The sequence below is a fragment of the Periplaneta americana genome, chromosome 10 (assembly GCF_040183065.1).
Source record: "Periplaneta americana isolate PAMFEO1 chromosome 10, P.americana_PAMFEO1_priV1, whole genome shotgun sequence".
NCBI lineage: Eukaryota > Metazoa > Arthropoda > Insecta > Blattodea > Blattidae > Periplaneta > Periplaneta americana.
Window position 1 is genome coordinate 84,975,832 of NC_091126.1, and position 27,932 is coordinate 85,003,763.

Sequence of the window (27,932 nt, forward strand, 5' to 3'; positions counted from 1 at the left end):
TACTCTTTAACAGCAACCTACGAAAAATGACTTTCGTCGTCATAATACACTGAACAGCTGATTTAAAGACATGTTCCTGAAGCAGATGAGAAGTTGAAACAGTTGGCACTGATGTAAATATATTCTTATGAAACTGTTTCTTTGAAACTGTTATTTTGGAACAGCTTCGTTCATGAAACAATTACAGTCGAAACTGTTTCTTAAAAAGAACAGTTTATCCCATCTCTAATAGGGATCGTATTCTGTCCCAGGCCGTACGGAGATAAGGTTAGCTGTTCATAGACTATATTGGCCTGACGTCATGTTGGCGCGTGGCACAGGTACTATTGTAAGAGAGAACTACAGTAGTTTGTTCTGCAGCTGACGTTTTATTAATGATTCAAAACTTCACCTTGGAGACTGTTGAAAATGCATCCTACTGATACAGATTGATACTACGATGACGTTTCCTACAATTTAAATTATTTTTAAAATTTATTTATTTGCTTTATTCGTATTTTATTAATACTGGGAGAGTTAAGGCCATTAGGCTTTCTCTTCCGCTTAACCAGTATAAAAATACATATAAAATATAAATGACATCATTACAGAAAACAATGGACTAATAGTAGTAGTAGTAGTAATAATGATAATAATAATAATAATAATAATAATAATAATAATAGTAAGAGCAAAATGTAGATATGTTTAGTTACATGTAATTTTAAAGAGTTAAACAAGTACAATTTAGTGTTAAATAAGATAATTTAGATCGAAGGAAAGATTAACATCATGAAGGAAAATAGATATGTAAAAAATAAATATTCTAGAAAAGTAATATTTGAAGAAAGGTCGTATTCTAGAGGGGCTTAGGGGAATTCGTCACAATTTTTTCATCATCGTTACAATTGGTCACACTTAATTCTTAAATATAAATATATGATTTATTTAACGACGCTCCCAACTGCAGAGGTTATATCAGCGTCGCCGATGTGCCGGAATTTTGTCCCGGAGGAGTTCTTTTACATGCCAGTAAAATCTCGAGCATAGAAGACCGGCGCTATACCAACTACACTACCCAGGTCGACCTTAATTATTAACAGATTCATATTCGCCACAGTTGTATATTTGTCGCAGGTGATTTATTGGTAACAGTTTGAATTGGCCACACGTGATTCATTGGTCACAATTTGAATTGGTGAAACTGAATTTCTATTGAATTAATTAACAATAATTCAGTTAGTCACGTAGTAAGTTCCCCGTTGTTTTACTGTAATCTTCCTATTATATTATGACCCATTTCCTGGAGATGGTCCAGAATGTTTCCTTCTTCCTTATTTGTTCGTAATTTAAGACGATGCGAGAATTCCTGCGCTTTCTTTCCTTCAGTACTAGTATAAAAGAGGAGCACCGATTTCGAATGTTCATGTTTATTGTCTAAAGCTGTAGCAGAATTCTTGGTACATATTTATATGTTTCACCCATTATCAAATAATGACTTCTTGATAACTCATTTAGTTGTTTGTCGGTCGCAAAAATTAAAACTTGTCTTCATTTTCTGGTTAAAAATGCAGGAACTATCTATCACCTTGTAAGATTTTGATATACCTTTCGACTATGACGGTGAATTAGTTGATCGTTTTCGGTTCTTGAGGTAGAATTTCACACTTGGTGAGGCGCAATATCTTTTTTACTTCTTTCCTAGCTTTTGTGATCCGTACTGCCTACGTCCTCCTCCACATTTCAGAGACGCCAGCACGTAAACAAAGCGTTTCTGGACATGGGTTTATTAACAAAATATGATCACATAAACGACATTTCATGCAAGTTGAGAGGATGCGAAGGCATTTCTTTCCCCTTCTACTTGCCCTGAGTCCGTCGGTAACAGAGCGGTAGCTGTTACCTCTTATACCTGCACCCCCAAGTTGTCCACACGGGAAAATAAAATATTAAATAAAGTACGTAAATGGATATAAAATGCAGTGACACAGATGTTTGACAATTACATGTTTGAGTATATTTTAGTGTCGTTCTTACAATATTTTCAATTAATAATTAATTAAATTAAGGGGTGTTAGTTTGTATTATGAAGTCAGGGGGGAGTGACACAGTGCAGATCTGTTATTTGTCTATGGTGCAGATCGTCCCATTGTGTATGCTTAGAGTAGCAACTAGCGGTGAAGAAAACATTTATCTTCTGCTGTCAGTAGCTTTTTAATGTGCCAGTTGATATAAACAGCAATGAAATGAAATATAAACGCTTAGTATAGATTTTCGAAATATAGACTACCTGTAAACATTTTCAATAATAAGAATTTTTTACTATGTTCAAAGTCAATTAGTCGAACGTTAGTAAGATATACAGTAGCATCTTCCCCTTCACGGATGGTAAAGAGTGTGAGTAGAGGGGAAAGCCTATCAACCAAACTGAAATGGGGATTAGTACCCATCTACCTACCAAAGAGCCTTGTAACGTAAATATTTTTACACTCTGTGGAAAGGAAAACGTTGTAGAAACTATAGAAACACAATACATTATTGTGCAAATGGAAAAGTTGTAGAAACTATAGGAACACAATATATTATTGTAGAAAGGAAAAAGTTGTAGAAATTGTAGTAACACAATACATTATTGTGGAAAGGAAAAAGTTGTCGAAACTGTAGAAACAATATATTATTGTGGAAAGGAACAAGTTGTAGAAACTGTAGAAACACAATACATTATTGTGGAAAGGAAAAAGTTGTAGAAACTGTAGAAATGCAATATATCATTGTAGAAACTATAGAAATACAATACATTATTGTGCAAAGGGGAAGTTGTAGAAACTATAGAAACAATACGTTATTGTGGAAAGGAAAAAGTTGTAGAAACTGTAGAAACACAATACATTATTGTGGAAAGGAAAAGGTTGTAGAAACTGTAGAAATAATACATTACTGTGGAAAGGAAACAGTTGTAGAAACTGTAGAAACAATACATTATTGTGAAAAGGAAAAATTGTAGAAACTGTAGAAACAATACATCACTGTAGAAAAGAATAAGTTGTAGAATCTGTAGAAACACAATACATTATTGTGGAAAGGAAAAAGTTGTAGAAACTGTAGAAACACAATACATCACTGTGGAAAGGAAAGAGTTGTAGAAACTGAAGAAACACAATACATTATTGTGGAAAGGAAAAATTTGTAGAAACTGTAGAAACACAATTCATTATTGTGAAAAGGAAAAAGTTGTAGAAACTATAGAAACACGATGCCTTATTGTGAAAAGGAAAAAGTTGAAATTGCTATAAAAACACAATATATTATTGTGGAAAGGAAAAAGTTGAAAATACTATAAAAACACAGTACATTATTTTGGGAAGAAGTTGAAAATACATTATGTAACATAAATAATCTGATACTCTATGGTATATGGTGAAATTTTGACTTATTTTCGGTGAATCAACAATGACTATTACGAATTGTAATTGTGTGACGAATTGTAACTGTGACAAATAAATTGTGGCGAGATCCCTCGGATCCCATTTTATAGACGAAAAGCAGTCTTTCTGACAAGCGGCTTTTGAAAGTAACCAATGTTTGACAGTTCCTTACACTATGCACACTAAAATACTCTGTTTTCACTATTACACTATCATAAAATGAAGGCTTGCATGGATAAAACATTATTTATACTATTTTAGTAGGTTATTTTACGACGCTTTATCAACATCTTAGGTTATTTAGCATCTGAATGAGATGAAGGTGATAATGCCTGTGAAATGAGTCCGGAGTCAAGCACCGAAAGTTATCCAGCATTTGCTCGTATTAGGTTGAGGGGAAAACCCCGGAAAAACCTCAACCAGGTAACTTGCCCCGACTGGGAATCGAACCCGGGCCACCTGGTTTCGCGGCCAGACGTGCTAACCGTTAGTCCACAGGTGTGGACTATTTACACTATTGTACACAATTTACAAAATAAGTAGGCTATATTATTCTGAAATATAACACCTTGTATTACAATTAACAACACTGTGCATAAGCTTAATATTGTAAATAATGTTCCATCAATTTAGGCCTACATTCTTTATGATAGTGTGAATAGTAAAAATAGCGTATTCTAGTGTACAGTAATGGCCAAAAAACCAGACCGACGGAATAATCAAAGTCCCCGAAATGCGCAACTGCGCATGCCACGCTCACATTCACAAGAAAGCGAGTAATCTATTGAAATTGTTGTAGTTTTCACTGCTGACGTAGCCCATTTCGAAAGCCATTAGAAAATAAGCTGGTAAAATTCATGTTCTGGGAATAATAAGTTAATTAAGTAGTAAAATATCACTGCAATCGAAAAGTATTGTGAATAAATTTCAATAAGGAACAAAAAAGGTTTCCTTCCCAGGCAGGATTCGAACCACGAAAGTCTTAGTTACCAGTCTACCGACGCTCTGGAGTGAACAAAGCTCTGAAATCAGCTACAAGGGTCGGTCCGGTTTTTTTTTTTGCCACTACTGTACATAGTGTAAATAATTTAAATTGTAAATATTAGTGTATTTATTAAAGTGGTCCATGTTTTGTTCAGCCCCACTTGACGAAGCAAGAGTAGCGTGAGACGTCAGTCAAGTACTTCGCATGCTAGACCCAGGCACTCGTTCACTTAAAAACTCCAATAACATTTAATCTTGGGGCAAAGTACGGTCCCTACCCAAGAAGTACATTTTGAATGTGTATGGAGTGTTTTACTATTAAGAATCACTGTCATTTTTCATTATACGTTTCAGGTATTTCGCAACAGTTCGGTCATTTGTCATGTTGGAAATTCCGTTAACGTTCATAGTTCATAGCTCAGACGGCAGACGAAGCTGATCTCGGACGCGGACCCTCTTGAACGGATTACCGAGATGGAATTTTACCCAGGTTTCCCCCATTTGTGAGATGAATATCAGATCACGTCAAATCCTTAGCCTCATCTTTCCAAATATCAACTTCGTAGATTTTTGCAGCATTATAAATATAATATTTTCTATACTTCGTGTAATGAAAACGTATAAAGAACGTTTCTACTGCCCTTATCTGAACATACTGGAAGCATGTTTGCTGTCTTGTTATTTACAACTGTTTCTCTTTCATACGATAGCTATAACCTAAATGAAGCCCATGACACACAACGGATTTAGTTGTAAAATAGAGGGTGATTCACGAGAATTTGCTGTCCTTTACGGAGTTTATTTCCGAAGACATTCTGAGCAAAAAATGTCATATAAACATTTGTCCTAATCTCAATATTTTCAGAATTACACTAATTTGAAATTGTTTTTAAAATACCATTATTCTTGAGTTTTAAGGGTAAAAGAATATTACACATAAAGAATGAATTATTCAGGAGTATCATTCATTTAATTAGCTAGTATTCTGAAGCTAAAAATGTGTTGTGAATTCCATAGTTGCTTCGTACAGATTTTTTTTTTCGATTTTTGACCACAAAATTACATTTTCTTACGCATTTATCACAATTGTTACAACTCACGCCACTCTTGTAAATTCTTTAAGACTGTACATTAAGATGCATAATTAAAACTGTAAAGAATGAAGTAGCTAAATCGTATGATTTGTAACAATTTTTGTGTCAAGTACGTAAGATTGATGTCATTTTTAGATAAAAATTGAAAAATGAAATCTGTGAAAAGCAATTATCAACACATTTTTAGCTTCAGAACATTAACAAATTAAAGAAATGACACTTCTGAATAGTTAATTCTGTATTTGTAATATTTTGTACCCTTAAAACTGAAAAGGAAAGTATTTTACTAACAACTTCAAATTAATGTAACTTTTAAAATATTGAGATTAGGACAAATGTTTATATGACATTTTTTGCTCAGAATGTCTTCGGAAATAAGCTCCGTAAGTAACGGTTAATCCTCGTGAATCACCCTGTATACCAATAACAACCGCGCTTATCATGCCCTGTATTCATTTTTAATTTGTATATTTCACGACTCTCTTTATCAGCTGCGATGGTTATCTAGCGTCTGAGTGAAATTGAGGTGACTATTACACTTTTACTACGTCATACTACTTTTGACCAATAAAACGATATGGAACGACGTGTTTCAACCAATCATGTATAAATACGGGTTTGCCCAGGGAAAGTGGCGGAATTGCTGTTTCCTAAGAAACGTGTCGCTACTGTTATCATGCATTGTCCTTTAGTATTTCGTAAGCTTGCATACTTAAGAATTGCAGAAAGTTTTGCATTTGATTGAAGAAGCGTACGTGAGACGAAATATTCTACTTTCGCAAATATTTATTTTTGTTTCTGGTTTGTTTAGGCATTATGTTTGTCTGTTAATTCTCTTGAGATAACTTTGTTAACAACAAATTCCCTTTTAATATCCACAGGTACTTTTCCGCCTTTCCACAATAATGAGGCGTTCAGAGCTAAAGTGGATCAAGTCCATGAGCCGTAGTTTTGAGATAATAGGACTTACAGTTAACTTGCTCTAGTGGATTTTCTAATTTCACTAGCAATAATTTTATTGCTCCATTCTCAAATTCTAGATTTATAAAATATAAACAATTGTGATGTTAATTGATGCAACGCTTTGGTGACTTGATGCACTATGGCTCAGAACATTATGGAAAAAATAATCAGAGCCAAAAGTGGCTGGTGTCACCTACCATCGAATGCTTGCAATTAAGACTTGATCCATTACAGCTCGGAAAAGATCCAACTTCAGATAATCAGAAAATGAAATAAACTCAATTCATAAAAATTTGTGACTTGATCCACTTTAGCTCTGAACGCCTCAATTGTTTAACATTTTTATTTCAAATTAAATCTTCAACTTTTTCATACTTAGTTTCCAGATTGTTCTCTGGTACCGGTACCTCTTCTTATAGGCTTACCTCTCTTATTTCTAACGAAGTTTATCATTTTCAGCATTTAATAAATTTTTCCACTCCCACTGCCGTAAATATGCCGTTATTCGCTTGTTTTCAGGAAAGTAAATAATGGATTTTACCGTGATAATGTTGATTGCTATTGACGACGGGACGTAAGTCACATTACTACCCTAGGAAGTAATTGAAATTATATTTCGTTCAACAGTCGTATAGCAACAAACAAAATAATACTCAAAAGTCAACGATCCTCTCAACAGTTCTGGTATCGAATAATGTTAAATTAAAGAATATATTTTTATTACGTAAAATGTGAGAGTGGAAAAACATTATCTGCAGTGCGTGAGTTAAGTAGAATTTGCTAGTCTCGGACTACTTAATTGCAGTCCTCCCTATTGCTCGGACCCAAACTCGTCCTCGACTAATAAAAACTGCTTGCTTACATTAATACATAAATAACTGTTATTTCTCTACATGCTCCTGCTCTATCACAACGAAATATTTTTCTCCTTATTTTCTTTTCCCCACAGATATTCATTTCTTATTTTTCTAGAAACTGAATTCAAGTCTATTGTAATTCCTACTAGTGATAGGTGTGCTGAGTTTATTACTTTCATGTCGGAAATATCAAAATTGAAGGGTTCAGAGCCGTAGTGGGCCAAGCGCCACTTATTTGAAACTGAGAAAGCAAGGGTTAAAGCTAAGTGAATATCATAGTTTAACGTAGATTAACATATCATTTAGTTTTAATATATATATACTTTATATTACTTGCTATATGTTCCATTGAATGATGGTAAGCACTTGATTTTAACCCTTGTTTTCTCTGTTTTTAATATATGGCGTTTGACCCACCATGACTCCGAACCCTTCAATTATTTTCTCTTAGCGGAGTGTTAATTTTCCCTTCTATGTACTTTTCCTGTGTCTCTAATATCATTTTGCTTTTCTCAAGTCGTTCAGTATTGCTTCTCTTCGCGAGGAGTCATATCTTTTACCATTTTAACTCTTCCTACTTCCTTATCTTTCAATTTTTTTTAAGTTCCTCTTATTTTCCAGCCTCTGCTTTAATTTTCTCTAGTCTTTTTTTCTCATATTTCCTTTTTCGCTGTAACCTTTTTTGGTTAGACATACGTTCTTTTCTTTTAGTTACTGAAATTCTATAAAAAAAGCAAGAAATGCAAGTTACTACACATTTACAATATTGTTTTACACTAACAACAATCACACCAGAGCTTAATTCACTTTTTTCTTTTTTTTTACTTTATCAATCTCTGGCTAGCTTTTCTTCCGAGACAAGGGAAGCAACCAAAAGTAATTTCTAATAGTAATCATTATTCTCAAAATTAATTAAAGATAATCCTAATTTTACATCAATAATTGAGGGGTTTGCCGGAAAAAGGGCGTACACGTCAATATGGCGAATTGAGATACATGCAATCTAAGATTTTAAAACGCACCTGCATAAAATGTTATACACGCACGCAGCTCTGTCCTGCAGGTATGTACAGTACAATCAAAAAATTTCGCTACTATAATTAGCGAATTATTCACTACATTTTAAACCGTTTTCCCGAAGAAGGGCGTATAAGTCTATTCGCCTTTCTTCAGACAAAGCCCTCAATTACGAATTACATGTTTGACTATGTAAAAGCAATATTCTGTTAACAGTCTTACCTTATATTTATAATGTAGATCAATTATTCGATTTTTATTTGCGAATACGTCAATAATGTCGCCCTGAAAGCTCTGTGTGGACTGTAATTGAAGGAATCAGAAACATAATGGGCCAAGCGCCATTTACTAAAACCATAGAAAACAAGGCTTAAATTAAGTTATTACCATAATTCAATGGAAACATATAGCAAGTAATATAAAGTATACATATTAAAACTAAATGATATGTCAATCTTCATTGAACTATGGTATTCACTTAACTTTAACCCTTGCTTTCTCCGTTTCTAATAAATGACACTTGCCCACTATGGTTCTGAATCCTTCAATTCGACTAGCATTGACTTCTCAATGCTCATTAAGGCCAGAGATAATAATCTGGCCAGGTTGTGGGAGTTTCTCAAATGGCTCATTCTTTTTAATGTGAAAAATGATCATTCACTTGCTGCATTGGTTGTCGGTATAGTTAGGATTAACTCATAAAGCTTGGATATTTGAGGGAACACAGAGGCCAGTTTTCATGTAAGCTTGTACTGATGTAAGTCATACAGTGTCTTTCAACATATTTGGATCTGAATAGATTACCACAAGTTCTCGTCTCAAAGCTATGGAGTCAAAGAATATCCCTTAATTGAGCTGTCTTTTAGATGTGAAAACGCTTTCTCAGGAAATGACGTTCTATATTCAGAAAAAATATTTTGCATCAAGGAAACTAAAAAAGTAATGTTTCAGTTTCTCAGAAAATCTTTCGGAAACATTCTGGCATACTGTATCAATGATCTCGGTGCGTAGCTCTCTGTATCAACATTGTTTCTTCCCCTGCCATGGAGTCGATTCGATTTCTTTTGGTACGTGATGGAGAGTCAGAATAAGAGGTATCTTCCATTTTAGTCCACAGGTAATCAAAATTTTCCCTCAAGCGTTCTACGTGATCCTTAAAATCGTCTATTTTTACTATAAAATGATATGCCACACCTTTTGGTGTGGAAAATTTTGATGTCAGCAAAAAAATAATGAGAAATCAAGAAAAGAACTTGCAACATGAAAATGAAATCGAAGTCTCTTAAAAGCGAAACAAGACCACGTACAGAAGAAATGTTTCCATATCCCATTAATTTTAATTGTCAAAAATAGAAACAAGACTTTCAATTCCTTCTTCATGGAGTTCCAACTAGGCGACTTTGATGTTGCCAATCAGATGGTGCGACGGATGGAAATCTTTTCATAAGATCCATGTCTAAAGGAATTGAAAATCTAAAATCTTAGTTCTTTTAGCAGATTAGAAAAAGTGTTGCAAAGATCGTGCGTTAGAAGTCAAAAGGAAGTAAGAAGCAAAACATGGATTTTCAGGCTATGGTTGATTCATATAGGCCTATAGTATTTTATGCTTGTTTTGATGTTGATACTTCGAATTGCAGTGTATTTAGATATTGAAAGGAAGTAAGTCATAAAGCTCTATGCGAAGTTGTACATGCATCTCATATCTCAAAATGGAAATTTTGGATTTACTTCCTTCTGGCTTCTGAGATAGGAGCTAAACTGAATAGCAAAGAACACTTTTACTTCATAAATGAAATTAGCAGATTGTGACGGCACTCGATTTAATTTATGTGCTTAAAAATGAATAAGTAAGGCATTTTTGTATTGCTCACTAATTTTTGCTTGTAGTCCACCATGTTACAAGCCATCATTGCAAGGCATGTTTTGTATGTTTGGAAGCACATTTAAACTCGTTTAAAACCTTAACGACATTAACCAGGGAAGTGGCAGAACAGCCATCGCTCACATTTATGAAGCCTAGAAACTTCTATTCAGCATTACAATCAGTTGTGACATACCGTCGCGAGGGGTGACTTTGTGCCACTCGCGAAAAACGTATGGAAGTATTCTTTAAGACCGTGACAAGGTTTTAAAGTCTACTTCCTTACGTTTAGTAGTCTTTAAAACCTTGTGACGGTTTTAAAGACTACTTCCTTACGTCTTTTTATGAAATGCGCGAATGGCACAAAGTCACTCTCATAGCACAAAGTCACCCCGCTCGACGGTAACTTAAGAATAGAAGACATTTGACATATCATAATCATATCTGTAGTCTCGTCAGGGATTAAAACCAAGAGATTACTTTTTGAAATGTATTTTTTATTTTTATTTCAAGAATTTTATTATTAATTCAATACTAGAGTGCACTAACTCATTTTGTATATCAGGAGAACAAGAAAAATGATTAGGTAATTTTGTATTATGGCGTGCCAATATGGTGAGAACCTCAATACAATTGCCTCTATTTACAGATGAACTGTTTTCATTATGATCCCTAAATGCAAGCTCTTCCGATCCCAGTAAACAAACTGCAGTGATTAAACTCCCGACAATTTTTCTATTATTACTTATTGCCTTATTATGCATGTCAATCGTAATTTTATATCGATTACTTAGAGTAAATTCAATCCTTGTATTCTTGCCAAACAACTAAAGTTTTTTTTAAGACAAGCAATATGATGAATATAATTCTGATGCCTCTTGTCCACTTTATAAATATTATTTAGAGCACTATACAGAGTAGTGTTAAAAACATGCTTTTCTTTTGAAAATAGAAGGCATGACCAGCAGAACATTTTGTCAAATTTTTCGCTCTCACACAACCAATGGAGTCCCTCATACAAATTATCATTGAAGTGCCTAATACATGTTTTTATTTTTGTTTCTAGATTAAGAAAGAGTTTAGGGGCACCACCGCTATTATCTTACGTTTATGGCTATAACTCAGTGTACTAAACGGCATTTTCAAAAGTTTGTCAATAACATATCCATGGTCACGCAAGGATGCCATGTTTCAAATTTTACAACACACAGATTTCGTAACACACGAAGCACTATTTATCTAATTTCTCGGTCTTCCACTTACTGGCTTATAATAGATAAACCTTATTGATGCAATACAACCCACATTATTTCACTAAACTTGTCAACTCTCACCCTTATATGTTTCAAGGGGGTTCATTCACACTAATGCAGAGGAAGGGAAGGAACTATACTACAGCTGATGAGTGAGATAAGGAAGATATGACCTGGCTATTCTGGAAAGGATTTATTAGCAACACGACTCTGTTTATCATTTTGGAAATTAGAATTACAATTATATTATAAACTTCGTAAAAAATCAATCATATAAATGACTTGACACCAATTTTTAATAATTTGTTATATTTAAAGTAGGCCTAATTAAAATATTTTAAAATGTATTAATTTTTATTTTTAAGAGCTATGTAAACCTACATTTATTTTCAATTATTGTGTCATAAAATATGTATTACAGTATTCATCGAAACACATACATGAAATTCCTTATAATCTAAAAGTTATATACTATTTACTTCCTTACTGTGTAATCTAAATACAATGTTGCAAAGTAATATAAATAATATATTCTTTCATATTTTCAAAAAATTTATGCTATACATATTCAGTGTTTTCATATACGCACGCACACTCACTCACTCACTCATTCACTCACTCTTGCCATAAGTTCTGTCCCTCGTACAGAGGCGCCTACTGTATACAGAAATTACAACTACAACAAATGTATATCTCTAATTAATTCATCACAGACTGCACAGAATATACATACAATACACAAATTACTCAAAATTTCTACCTTTTGGATTGACACAAAACTTCAAACGCTCCAGTCACTCGTCTATCTAGGGGTATTGAGCAGGGTTGTAGTCCCAAACTTTACAGTGCCGGGCTCTTCATGTTTTTAACATTTGGGGAAGGGGGAAGGTTTGGATTGTGGATGCAAAAAAAAAATAAGACAAAGAAAGAAATGCGATAAAGTAAGACTGTAAGGAGAATGCAAGGCAACACTAATCAATACCTACTCCATTTAAATAATTGATTAAATGGTGATCTTACTCGTGTTAATTGTGTAAGCATGTGCGACTTACAGCTGTTTCGGTGCTTCTTCACACCATCCTCAGAGCCTACTAGATCTCGGCGTCATCTCGAACTTCGCTGCCTGTTGTGTGGGTGCGTTCGATTGTTGAAAAGTGTTGAAATGTGGTGTCAAATAGTGTGTGTGTTCTGAAATTGATCTGTGTGTTGAGAATTTGATCAGGGTGTGTTTTAGTGTGTCTGTATATTTCATATTGTTCTAGTGTGTTGAGTTTTTGGTTTTTGGGTTGTATGTGTAGGATTTTCATGTCTGTATTTATGTGATTGTATGTGTGGTTAACATTAGTTGTGTGTTCGGCGTATGTAGATGTATTGTGTCCTCTGGTTATTGCTTTAATGTGTTCTTTGTACCGAGTTTGATATGATCTGCCTGTCTGTCGAATGTAGAAACTGTCGCAACTATTGCATGTGAGTTTGTATACGCCTGTGTGGTTGTATTTATTTGTTTGTGTTGTTTGTGTGTTGAGATGTCTTTGTAGTGTGTTTTCTGTTCTTATGCTATGTTGTATTTCTGTTTTCTCAATGAGGATGCGATCTTGTGTGTGTTTTTGTTTTTGTATGTTAGTGTGATGTATTTCTTGTGTTCTTGTGTTTGTGTTGTGTTTTGCGTGTTTTTGTGTTTGTTAAGTTTTTGTTTTGTCTTCCTTATGATGTTGTCTATTATGTTTGGAGTGTAACCGTTTTCTTGTGGTATGTATTTGATTGTGTTCACTTCTTCATTGTAGTGTTGTTGGCTCATGGGCATGTTGAGTAATCTGTGTACCATTGTCCTGAATGCAGCATGTTTGTGTTGTGTGGGGTGATTAGATGTGTTGTGTATGTGTGTGGTGGTGGTGGTTGGTTTTCTGTATATTTTGAAGGTGTATTTGTTATGGTGATGTCTAGGAAATTTATGGAGTTATTGTTTTCGAGTTCCAGTGTGTATTGGAGTTTTGGGTGTATTTTGTTTATGTATTGGTGTAGTTTGTGTATTTGTCGTTTGTTTCCTTTGTATAGTAGAGTATGTCGTCTACGTATCTGTGCAGGGGCGGCTTTCGAAGGGGGGCTGCGGAGCTGCAGCACCCCCAGACATTTTTGGCTCTTGTCTCGTTTTATGTTGTGAAATATATTTATTATACAGTCCCATTTAGCGGCTCGAATTTTTTTAAAAATTTCGCTCTCATTGACATGCACACACTAGTTAGTGAAATCACTTCCTCCCCTGGTGCTGCCAGAGCGAAACGAGAGACAAGGACGGATTAGTGAAGCCACTTCCTCCCCTGGAGCTGCCAGTCTCGTCTCGGATGCTTTGCGCGTTAGTTTTACCCCTCCCCCTGCTGTCCCTCGCCATGAATCTAGAGTTTCCAGGCGCTGCAAAATTTGCAGCAGTTTGTCAGTAGCGCGCAGTTTTAAATACATTTTCTTTAATGTTGTGAGTATAACAAGTGCAACAACGTTTAATTCTGTACAATATTTACAGTCTATTCAGTTCAGTACCTTAGCAATTCAGGAGAAATGTGAAATTTAGTGCCCATCAGTTGAATCTCATAATGGAAAGAGCCGCTAAAAAAATAGCCTACAAAGCTCGCATATTTTTTGCTAATTTATCCAGTATCCCTGCTTTCTTCTCTCAATCTCCACGCAGTCTGTATTAGATTAATGTGTTTCAAAGACAATTCCATCAGCTGGGGCAACAAAATGGAGTTTTAAAATAAGAACAGTAAATGTTGTTCATGAGAAGAAGGAGCCATTGCTAGAATGTTTTCAAACCATAATGGAATCTGAAACATCTAACAATATCACACTAAATGAGGCAAGTGCCCTGTGCGTACTCTTGAAGATCCTGAATTCAATTTCTGGCTCAGTTTTTTTCATTTATTGATATATCATGTAGATATATTATATAACCAACTACAACATCGCCAGTTAGATATTTGTAAGGTTCAAATCTACATATAAAAAATTAAGTTATGGTTTATTTCACGATACTCGCAACTGCAGGGGTTATATCAGCGTCGCCGGTGTGCCGGAATTTTGTCCCGCAGGATTCTTTTATGTGACAGTAAATCTACTGCCATGAGCCTGTCTCATTTAAACAAATTTAAATGCCATCGACCTGGGCCGGGATCGAATCCGCAACCGACTATGCTACCGAGGCCGACTCTGCATATCAAGCTTTGTTAATGCCACACAGACAATACGGAACAGTGCACAGTTGAGCAGCGAGATCTGTGAAAATGAAAACCCTAAAAAGCGTCGTAAGGTCGAAGGAATTCAGACAAGGGTTGCGGCAGCCAAGGAAGCGTGTGACCTCATTTTCACACAAGCTAACACCCGATTCCAGTTCATAGGTCATTTGATACTATTTTCTCTCCTGTGTCAAGAAAAATGTGAATGCTACAAAAGCTCATTTCCTGAAAATGCCCTAAATGTATGTGTGAAGCTTTTTCCAGTGTTCGATAAAGACAAACTAAAAACGGAATTCACTGTGTTGTATCAGAGACAAGAATTCAGAAATATCAGTGACGCAGTGAAGCTCTTGCAGTTTCTTCTATCTGAGAGCTTGCAGGCCTCATTTTCAGAAGTTGTGGAACTACTACGCACATAGCTATCACCATACCAATGACAACTTCCGAACCATAACGTTGCTTTTCGTGTTTGAAGAGAATAAAATTCTATCTCAGAAATACGATGAGAGAAGAGAGACTGACCGCATTAGCTATGTTTTCCATTGTAGAGACTATGTTAAACGACATATCGGATTTTAATAGGAAGATGATTCAAAAGTTTGCAACCTACAAGACAAGGCGCATGGAACTATTCTTTAAATAAGGTAAGTTGCTTGGTTTATTTTTGTATGCAGCCCCCCTGAATTCAACACCCACGAGCCGCCACTGTATCTGTGCCAGTATATTATGTTGTCTGCTTATTTGTTTGTGTTCATTGTTGAGTATGTATGTTTGTTCTATATTGTGTAAAAATATCTCTGCTAGTATGCTAGATATGGGTGATCCCATTGGCAATCCTTCTGTTTGGGTGTAGTATTTGTTGTGTGTGAAATAATTTTGCTGTCTTATGATGTCTGTGATTTGGGTGATTTCTTCAATGTGTTCTTGTGGTGTGTTGTTGTCTATGAGCATTTTAGTATCTGTAATGTGTCTTGTATCGGTATGTTAGTGTATAAATTAGTAATATCGAAAGATGCTAGTGTTGCACTGTGTGGAATGTGTTGTTGTTTTGTTGACTAGATCTATAGTGTTTTTATTGTTGTCTGTTTTCTAAATTTTATGTTTTTCTGATGATTTTGTCCATGTGTGTGGCTAGTTTGTGTGCTGGTGCCTGTTTGTAGTTGTATAGAGGTCTGATTGGTACAGACATGGAAATCCTACACATACAAACCAAAAAACCAAAAACTCAACACACTAGAACAATATGAAATATACAGACACACTAAACCACACTCTGATCAAATTCTCAACACACAGATCAATTTCAGAACACACACACACACACACTATTTGACACCACATTTCAACACTTTTCAACAATCGAACGCACCCACACAACAGGCAGCGAAGTTCGAGATGACGCCGAGATCTAGTAGGCTCTGAGGATGGTGTGAAGAAACACCGAAACAGCTGTAAGTCGCACATGCTTACACAATTTACACGAGTAAGATCACCATTTAATCAATTATTTATTTTCAAGTGTTAAAAGTAGTGTACGAAAGATTCAACATGGACTACTCCATTTAGTTTCTGAAGCTCTATAAACCGAAATGGTCACTGTAAGAGTCATCATTCTGCGGAATGTAATAAACTGATATAAATTTCGCTTTTGTTGGTTCACGGTGGGCTGCACTTGTTTATTCGCCAACATTTTCAATTGATTGCTTTTCAGACATATCAATAATTTTTGTGCTATATTATAAGCACTGGATTTGTTATGTTCAACGATTTTTCTTTTTCGTAGTGACTTAAGCTGATCTGATCGGATCTCATCTAATCTGTTCGATCCGTAGTAATTTACTGAATATGAGCGCCATTTATTAGATATAGAAATACAAATTTTAAATGCATCTAATGTACGGTTACCCTTAAAAAGAATGAGACGATTCTTGGTCGTCGGAAGTTAAAGTTCTACAGCGCGGTTCACTCGATATCGACGTAACGATACATATCATGACAAATAGTACAAGAATTGTTACAAGGACCACAACAAGGACAAGGACCAGAATAAGGATCACGAATAACACTGCCATTTAAGGCCAGATTTCACAACATAACTCGAGTCCCAAAATATCATTGTTTCACTGTACCGAATGGCAAATGCCTGCTACGGGATCTACATTCTGGACTGCTGCTCTCACTGTCTTGTCTCGGTAGCTCATATAGTAGCTTGCCGGTTCCACTATATAACCGAAACGTCTCGTGTTCGATCCCGGGTAAAACTTTTTTTTTATTGAGGTGTAATTAATTTGTTCAGAGTTCCTCGACTGTCTAAATTGTCGAAAAATATGGAATAATTTATGCCCAATTTCTGGGTCTTACAAGTGGGCTGAACCTCGTCAAAAAAATAAATCTTACTTGGAAGTTAAAAGTATTCTTCCTCAAACAAAAATCATAAGAAACAAAAAGAGACCTGTTAACTTAAAATCTTGTCCACATGCCATCAGCTTCTATTACAGCTCTAAGTCGATCCGGCATGGATGTCACGAGATTGTGGAATAAGTTCTGATCCCCGGCGAGATCTTCCCAGGTGTCAACAACTTGATCCCACAATTCGTCTCGATTTCGATGGCGTCGGTGGGCATAGGTGGCTATCCTTCTCTTTTTCAATTCCGCCCATAAATTTTCGATGACATTCAAATCAGGTGACTTCGGAGGCCAATTAATGATTTCCATCTCGGGTCTCCTTTGAAACCATCTTTGAATGCTTGCAGCATAGTGCACGGGATGGTTATCCTGCTGGAACAGCAATGTTACTTCGGGAAAACGTGCTCGGGCGGAGGGAAGGAATATATTTTCCAGAATGTGCTCGTAAGTTCCCGCATTAAAACGGACATCGATGCGTTCTATAACGCCAGGTCCATCGTAAGACATCCACCCCCAACACGATATGCTAAAGCGCCCCGATCTTTCACGTCGGTGCGCATAGCGCTGATCATGTCGGAGACCATCCTCACGATAGACACGGACAGGACCTTCGTAATCACTCGAGATGGTTGTTTCGTCGGAGAAAATTACATTTCTCCAATCGAAATCCACTCGATTGGTAGCGAAGGCAAGACGGTCGACAGCTTGTGCTTCCCCCAATATTTCCATTTGCGCAGCCCTCCGGCTCCTAATACCGCGGTTCCTCAACCTGCTGATCACAGTCTGTGAAGAGCCGGGAAAGTTAGATGCTGCTCTTATTTCGTTAGCAGTCAGAAAGTGATCCTGTCGAACTGTCTCGAATAAAAGAGCATCCTCTTCCAATGAAGAAATCCGCGGACGCCCAGGAATAGGGCGATTTTCGACCTCCCCAAAATTTTGGTAACGATGAACCCACCTCGCGGCTGTACTTCCAGGAACACCGACCAAACGGCCAGCAGATCTAGCCCCATATCCAGCCTCAACTAGAGCTATAACTCGCTGTCTCATGTCACGTCGGTTCGCCATTAGGATGAGAAATGAGAGATGACGATAATGCTTTAGTGTAGACAATGACTATTTAACGTGATGTAGAATTATTGAAATAAGAGGCATCTTGCATAGTAAGAGTTAATAAATCAACCCTAAATTAAATATCTAAATAACAGGATATAACAGGAAGTCCAATTGTTGCGAAACTAATCAAATTAAATCTAATTACATTAAGTAAACAAACCCCAAGTTATGACACCACATTGCTACAGCTAAATTGTAGGTTATTAACATAAGCATTGAATAGGTCCGTGGTTGTGCGTTGGACGACAAAACCAAACATCGAAAGTTCGAATCTTGCCGAGGAATGTAACTTCTTGCTTTTTATAATGTAAATCAGACTTATAACTACAATCATTCATATTTCTTACATTATTTATTAACATTTATAGCCAACATTGAATTTGTAAAGAAAAGACTTTAGAAATCTCATATGGAATTTGTGATCTGTAGTGACATAAACATAGATTATCTCTCGGAACTTTTCCGTAAAAGTAAATTAAATTCACTCCTTGAAACTGGAAACCTTAGTCGTAGGGTCATTTTCCCACAGCATACAAGTTGAAGTAACACAGCCATTAATAAATGTTTTGTACACAGAATTAGACTGAATTCCTATTCGACAGAACCTATAATCAATGGCTTGTCTGACCATGATAAACAAATCCTAAGTGTTTCCAATGTCACTGAACAATTTCAAAATATTAATTTAAAAACTAAGAAAGGATCGTAATTGCTGTATCTAGTGATTATTTACATTTATGTCTACAAAATGAACCTTGGAAAAACATATATGATACTGGTACTACTGATATTAAGAGTAAATATATTGAATTTTTCACTTAATTTCATAATCACTTCAGTGGATGTTCTACACTCAATGTTGTGAAAAAATTCAAAAGTTAAAACATGTAGATAACGAGGGACTTCAAAATCTCATGTATTAAAAAGAAGAATCTATATGTAATGAGTTGCAATGTAATGATCCTCGTGTTCTTAAATACTGCAAGAAGTACAGTGTAATTTAACAAAAATTATGAAAGAGGGAACTAGAATATATTTGAGTAGAAAAGTACAAAATTCAGATAATGCAATTAAACCTATTCGGAATATTATTAAATTTAAACTTGTAGATATCCTAAGAAAAAAAATATTTTTTCATTAAAACCAATGATTATAAAGTAGAGGATCCCAAATCTATTGCAAATTATTTTAACGTATTATAGTATATAGTACAGAAAAATTATTGACAACTTAAACATTCAAGATTTTGCAAAAGATACTGCAATTGGTTACTTAACAGATGTATTTAATAATTAGTATTAATATATGTAATTAGTCAATAACTGCAACAGTGCTTTTTCATTCAATCATAACATGAATAAAATTGAATGCAAAAACGTAGATAAAATAGTTAAAATTAATTGCAGGGGTGAGAATGAAATAATCCAAAGCCTTACTTTTAACAAAAATTGTTTTGTGCGAGTGCATTTCTTACACATATGGGAAAGCTATTAATAAATTATTGTAATAATTACTCAACAAATGACATAGCCTAAGGACTCTGAACCTTTGTAAAAGTTTGTCTATTATTATATATTTTTTAAAATTTCATTTTAATTGTTAGTTTTTAATATATATGCATTTACATTGTATATATATATATATATATATATATATATATATGTGTGTGTGTGTGTGTGTGTGTGTGTATAAATGCATTCATTAGATTAACGTTTATAATATTATAACTTGTAATTTTGTATTGTTTGCGATCATTAACACTTAATCTCAGGACTTTGTAAAACTCTATTTCAACGTGACTTAGCTATTTCAACGTTATTTAGACAAAAAAAATTGTTGTGTAGACTAAGAATCGAACTCGCACTCTTCTACACAACACGCAGAAGTCTTACCGTCTGAGCTATGGAAACGACATGAAAGCTTTCTTTTCTGTGCGGAGTGTCCATCTAGTCATGAAGGTCCATTGTCGATTTAACTACACGATTTATGTATATATTTATCTTTTATTTACGTAATATTATCATATTTTTTTTGCAGTTTTTGAAGTGAATTTCGGAACGATGCTACTAACAAACCAAATAGCCTGCATTTAAGTAACTCAATATTCGTTATCTTGTGTATCAGTGCTCTGGTCTCCGATCATGCGCAGTGTCTTACATCTCAGACTTAGGAATATTCAATCGTCTCATCCTTTTCCAGGGAAACTGTACGTAGTTACTTCATGACAAACTTTACAGCCTTGCTTACATTTCCTACAATCAATCCACGGATAAGCTTACTTTTTTCTTGACTATGTCATATTTTCTTCATTCCATATATTCGGCCACTCACTTTGCAGGCCGGGTTTTTGGCTTTCACTATTTTGAACATTATGACGTTGAATATTCTTCGCAGTCATACTGGAACTGTATCTTTTATAACGGTATCTCTGGTTGAATTACTAGGTTCATCAAATACAAGCGATGGGCTTGAGATATTAACAATATCAGGAGAGGAAGCTTTTGTATATCCACTAGTAACAGCAATGGCACGAGAAAAGAAAGAAGTTAATATTTTTGTAAATGTTTATTTTGTTCCATATTTACTGAAGGACAATATATAAAAACAAAAGTTTGAAACAGTCTTCTAGTCAGTTATAGGCAATAAATTAACAGTTTAAAATTCTCTTCGTAAAATAACTGGGAAACAAACACAATACATTTCGGTAAGTAACACCATAGACAATCTCCTGTATCGTACAAACATGCGAACACTAACGAAATACGAAAATACGATACGAAACGAAACGAAAGTGAATTAGGAATGTGATCGTTTCGCGCAGGCGCACTAAAGTTTAGCTTGGCGGTTGTCTTGTCACTGATTCTTCCTCCATTTCTCACCACACACCCCGTCTACGCTCCTAGTGGTCTCGTGACCCTCTACTTCCGAACTTGTTCCGATTTCCTAAACGAAGCACAGAAAATATAATCACTATATATTCTGAAATTAACTAAGATATCGTTAGCTGGAAAACATATTTTAAAATTCCAAATCAGTGCCGGATCTCCACTCCACCTTCGAACACATTGCCGGAGCCTCGTTCCGCTCCGCTCCGCTCCGCTCCGCTCCACCTCCACTACATCCCTGGTATTGAGGCTGCTGCCTTCACCAAATCTGCCTTTAGGGACTTGTTATTGCGGTGAGATTTAGAGTAGGCCTTCTCTTCTAAAACATCCCACAAAAATAGTCCAGTGGATTTAGGTCGGGGCTTCCGGAGGCCAATCGTTAGCAGCGATAAATTCAGAAGCGTTGCTCTCCAACCAACGTTGAGTGGACTTTGCCTAGTGGACAGTTGCGGAGTCCTGCTGGAATATCCAGTGTCTTCTTTCGAACAAGGTGGTGTTCAGCGGATTCACAACCTTTTCCAGAATGTCGGTTTGGTAGTTGGTGACACGTGTTTTCATCCCGTATTTGTAGAAATGCAGTGATGTGACGCCCTCATATGCCATCCTCCACCAAACTATCACGAACGCTGGACAGTGACCTCGGACACTTCGCAGCAACTTCCTGAGAGGCGTGAGCGTACACTCCATCATTCTGGCGGTTTAGTTCTCCTTCCATAGTGAAAATTTTCTCATCTGTTTAGAGAATTTGGCGGTAACTGCCATTCGCGTGCTTCTCCAGTAGTCTCTTGGCTCTTGTGGCTCATATTTGCCTTAAAGCTTTTGTCAGTCGCTGTCCCGTGCTTCTTCGGTATCTTCTTTTATTATGCGTGACATCGTTCGCAGAGCGATGTTCATTTCCCGTGCCATTATTCTTAGCTCGCGGTGCGGATTTCTCAGAATTCTCTCCGCGACGGCTTTGATGGCTGCTAGTGTCCTGGTCTTGTGTGGCCGACAATATGTGTGTATCGTTTGATACATCGATACACAAATTTCTTTGTCATTTGCAGTTGTCGCAACAAGTTGAAAATCTCTCAAGGGATGTGCGTGACCTCGAACTCTCAGAACCTCACGAAAATGTAGGAAATGTAGGAAGGGCTTGGGGCACCGGTCAGTGGAGCTTATCACGTATTCGTCTGAGAATGGCACCTGGGTCTGTCTGTCAGAGCTGAGGCAGGATGGTTACCTGTCATCGTCGGATTCACGATTGCCACCCGGGCCATCTGTCGGACTTTGGACAATCTTCTCATAGATTGGCGCACAAAAGCCCAACGCAAGCCTAGTTGCAAGGATCCGTCCCGGGTCCGCCCTCAAGGAGCGAAAGAAAGCAAAGCCAAGCCAAGGCACATGCATATAAAATCTCTTGTATTTACATTAAGAACGTGTGTCATTTACCCAAGCAACTTAGGTGAAATGGCAGTGTTGCAATTTTTGAAAAAGTGTTTGGAGGAATTGTAGTTTCCTTCTGGCTTTTAGATAGCTGGGCCAGGAGTGAATACAACACTTTGACCCATATACGAAGATTGTTCAAGTCTGGCACTTGACCCGGATAGAATTCGTGAATCCGATGCTGACACGCAAGCCATCTTTCCTCAGTTCTGAAAGATTCATTTTCCATTCCCAAACGAGTACCCGATAATGTTCAGGGACTAGAGCACCAACATTTTAAGTCCCATCAGCTTTGATAACATGTACAATTCCAAAACGTCACCCCAGACTATTTTTAACTATTACTGATCACAGATAAATGAGGGAAGGCGATGAAATATTGGGGGGAAACGGGAGTACTCGAAAACATGTTTCCAACATCTGCCTTGTCCACCACAAATTACATTACTATCAGAGTTATGATCGAACTTAGCCACCTAGATTGATGACCAGCGAGGTGGGTTTGAGCCACAGAATCGGCGAGAATTTGTACGACACAGTATTCTGGTTTTAACATTGCCACACAGTGCATCTTGTGTCTGTGTTTGTAATAATTAGGGCTCGGATAGTTACGCATTAAAAACTGCAAATATGTACGTAATTATGCTATTTAAGAATGGATATATGCATTAACAACCCCAAAAAATATGTACTATACGAAACTTCCCGAAAATGATGAAATAATGAAAAAAATCAAAATTACGTTCTTTTTCGTCATTATTTCTGTCATTGAAAATCTAAGTTAACAAATACCAGAAATATAAAAATATAATATTGTAAAACTCACCTGTGGTAGATCGAAGACAACTTAATTATTTTCATTACAGTGTATAAAAATCATTTTAAATTTGAAAACACAAATGATTATCTGTTGTTTCTGAAATTGATTTGTACTGAGTAAAAACAACGTTCGGCTTCAACAGACGTTATTGGCGCATATTTAAAGCTTGCGATTTCTTCCAGTAACAATGTTTCTTCATTGTCCGACAATAGAAGCTCAAAGAATTGCAGGTGGTACTATTATAAGGTACCTCTTGACTTAAACCCTAGGTGATAGTACTATATATAATTATATATCCATGGTCGTCTTTAGCTGTCGACAGTACATACAATCGATATAATCGATATAATTGCAATGGATAGACCAGACCGGTTCAGAGTTCGTGCATATCGTGATGGTGTTGATCATTGTGCCATCTGTTGACGATTTATTGAACTACTCATATTGCTGTCTCCCAAACCTATAAGAGCGATCAATCTGTAATATTATGATCTAGGCTTAAACATAGTACTAACAATAAATTCATGTTTCATTATTGTAATCTATTATTTTTATTTATTATTTAGTAATAAATTAATAAGTACTACTTAATAGAATAGTAAATAATATTTTTAAACATTATTCTGTGAAAATTGAAAAATATGTATCATTGTAACTATATCTTCTAAATACTGTATTATGCAGTAATGATACAATCCCATAATATGCCAAAACATGCACTGTAATATAAAAATTACACTTTTTGAATGGGGAAACTAGAGATGAACAACAAGCGAGAATGCAAGACTAACAGCGCCCGCAAAGCCGAAAACCCGCACGACAGTACTGCCTGTTGTTGATTGCTTCTGATCAAACATTCAAAACATCGGAACTTTGGGAGTGATCAGTTATCGAACGTCAAGGAGCCATGAATCGTCGTTTATACCAGACTGAACATTTGTTTTGGCAATTGTTATATGTATAAACAATCAAGTAGTCTATTTGAAACATCATCTCTACCTTTCAGTGTAATAATCCATTCCCCAATCTTTATTTAATTACTAGGCCCTTATTAAAAGACTAGGATTTTTTTCGTATGTTTGAGATCAAGTATACAATCTCAAGTAAAAAAAGCTTTATTTAACGCTTTGGTTTATGTTTCTTAGAAATTCAAATTTATTTGAGAATTTTGTTTTATTTATATAATTATATGTAACATCTGATAGTAGAACCAGAACATTTTGATAACTGTGACACTGTTTTATTTTGTCTTTTTGTATCAATTAAACATATATAATGTTATTTATTTCAATTATGTATGTTATTCAAAGTTATGAAATCTTTCCACGCCGACCAAATGCTATTTCGAGAATGATGAGCGAGACTCGAAGCGCACGAGAATGACGAGACGGGACTCGAAAGACAAATGCAACGAACACAGCGAGCGAGAGCGGCAGTTAGTTTTGTTCATCTCTAGGGGAAACATTGCTGAGTGCAGAGATGTTTCAATCAAACAGAAAAAAAAGTTATTACATTACTATCCTGGCCCTAGTAATAAGTTAAATATTAAAGGTAGGTACAGTTATAACAAAACATCTACAAGAGACATTCTCTCTTGCGGTATGTAATTTTGAGACATTGCTACGAATGTCTTAGCTCTAAAGACAGAAGAGGGAGTAAATAAGGCCAATATTTGTATGCGAAATACATAGTTATTTTATTCAGTATTTGTGGCAGAAATTAATAGTGGATTTTCATTTCATTAATCACGTAGCACATTTCATCAGCTGTAGTGCAAATTAGTGAGTTTAAACGTGAATTTATTTTAAAGTTAGTGATATCTAGGAGAAGTATTGCAGTAGTCTACATTTCATGTATTACAGCGTGTTCTTATCAGTCTTAAAGCCAGTTTTATCAAGGGTATTATATGGAACGGCTCTTCTTTAGTTGTGAAACTTTTCCTGTGAAGTATTAATGTTACTTGGGTGACCTTGTACTTTTTTCTTTAGTTGGTGTGCAGGTAATCAGGCTAGTTGGTGACGTTGCCAATAAAGGCCAGTGCATAACATTTTTATGACCTTTTCGAAGTTATACTCATCGAAAACATATGACATACGGTAATGTCTAGCTCTCTCTCTAGTGATAGTTTGTGTCTGCTGCAGTGATATAGTTATTTTTATAATATTATTTTTATGTTTTTACGGGGTTTTTCTTCAACCCCCTAGTAAATAGTGGGTAATTTTCGGCATTTGGTCCTCGGGATCATTTCGCCGGCATCATCATCATCATCATCAATAATAATAATAATAATAATAATAATAATAATAATAATAATAATAACGTTAGTCCTAATAATAATATTAATAATAGTAGTAAGCTAATAATAATAATAATAATAATAATAATAAAACTAGTACCATAATTATTTAGGGATTCCGCAACTTTTGACTGTTCAGTTTTAATAATATTATATAGTCGTCACTCAAATGAGGACGAATAGAGCGAAAAGCCATTCCTTGAAGGTACGAGTAGATGATCATGCTGATGTACTCGGAAAAAGACATTTAGATATCTCTCGCAGTTAACTCGTAGTTTTAAGCGACAGGCTTGTATCTTGTTTCATTTTTTATTATAGTAGGTTATTTTACGACGCTTTATCAATATCTTAGGGTATTTAGCGTCTAAATAAGATAAAGGTGACAATGCGTTGTAATGAGTCCGGGGTCCAGCACCGATAGTTACCCAACATTTTCTCACATTGGGTTAAGAAAAACTTAAATCAGATAATATGCGGCAACCGGGTTGTATCATGTTAACTGCATGACCAGGGAGTTTGTTTATTTGCGAATGTGTGAACATTCATTCTTGGTCCCCATGGGAGAGGGGGCGGCATGAGCCAAGAAGTAAAATTTCGACTCTACGTGCTGACTGCTGGTGACCATTTGGTATGCAACACCAAACGTGCGCAGCGTTAACTTCGCGGTGAATGGTCGGCTGTACATACTGTACGTATTCGGCCATGGAAATCACTTCTTTGTTGTCACTAATGTTGCCAGACTAGCAACATTGAAATCCACCCATGTAACAACCAAATTCCACACAATTCCACATATGACTTTAGAATACATTTTTGTGCCTTATAATTATGCAGAATATACACATATGTTATTTAATGTACCATATTTACTTAGATTTCTGCATCCAACGCTGGTTTGGTGTCCCTCCGGTATTCCCACTTTCATTATCGCTACAGTACTTTTAGAAATAGGTCTATCTTCCACTGTATAAAAGTTGTTTATGTAATGTTCAAACTAATGTAGGCTCTGTATTATGCACGCATTTTATTTATTTATTTATTTATTTATATTCAATTTTACTTCTTTAAATACACTTATTAAAATACTTTCCCACCCATCCTCTCAACATGACTCATAGAGGTAAAAATTTGTTCTCCAGACCGACACCATCCCCGTCAAGTTCATTTCAGGCAGCTGTCCTAGTCCATGAGCGGTGCCCAGTAGTCTATTTACTTGTCACCCAAAACTTTGAAAGCCCGGGATAAAGTTTATGAAGAAAGTGTCAAAAAACCTTCAGACAGAATGACAAAATTCCAGCTACTCCTACAGATTAAACGCGATTAAGATAATCCACCCACGGCAACTCTACAACTAACAGTGGCGGTATTTTCATATGCACATTTATTTTTTAATTAACTCAAAAATTTAGTAAGCCTAGCTGTGAGAATTTCACACAAAATCCACACAGCCAATCATTCCACATAACATTTCACAAAGTAATAGTAATTCCACACATTCCGTGGAATTCCACATAGTTTGGCAACACTGGTTGTCACGTATGTTGTGCGCTCTGTAGTTTTAGGAGCGAAATGTCACCGGAAATCTTGGAAAATTAAAATCGTCCAAGGCGTCCTTCACCTGGCCATGTTGCGGCAGATCTTTTTCTTTTGATTCAGTGATACTGGAAAGAGTATAGGCCTAAACATTCAACACGCTGTGGAAAACAGACGAAAGTCTCCTTTACAGACCGTCTTGGCAGCACCACTATGCACACAACGTCCAGGAAGAAGGGATGAGTAAACTGTGAAAGACTGCGTTTAAATTGTCAGCCCAGACGTGTAATTCAAATAAGTTACTGTTCCAGATAATGCACACCACCTCCAAATACCAACGGGGCGCCATTTCGTAGGATCCGATTAGCATGAACAGCCTTCGGATGCTAGTGAGGATCTTCGGAATGCTTCCCCTGGCCAGCACCTGGAACATTAACCCCATACGCACTCGAAAGTCGTCCAGTGAGCGTCCCTACCTGGCACCGAGACAGTATTGTACGTTTCACGGAGAAGCAATGAATAGGCTGGTCATCTTGGCTTGGCTTTACCACGGCTTGACCCGGGACCCGAACACTTAGGCACGCCTTGGTCCATTGTACGCACAATTATCCAAGTCCGACAGGTAGCCTGAGTGGCATTCGTGAATCCGATGCTTGCAGGTGGATAACCCTACCTCAGCCCCTGATAGAGCCAGGTCCTGTTTCCCGGACGTGTAGCCTGATAAGCTCCAGCAGCCCGGAGCCCCAAGTCCTTCCTATATCAGCATCGAAAAGCCGTACTACCACCAAAACCCA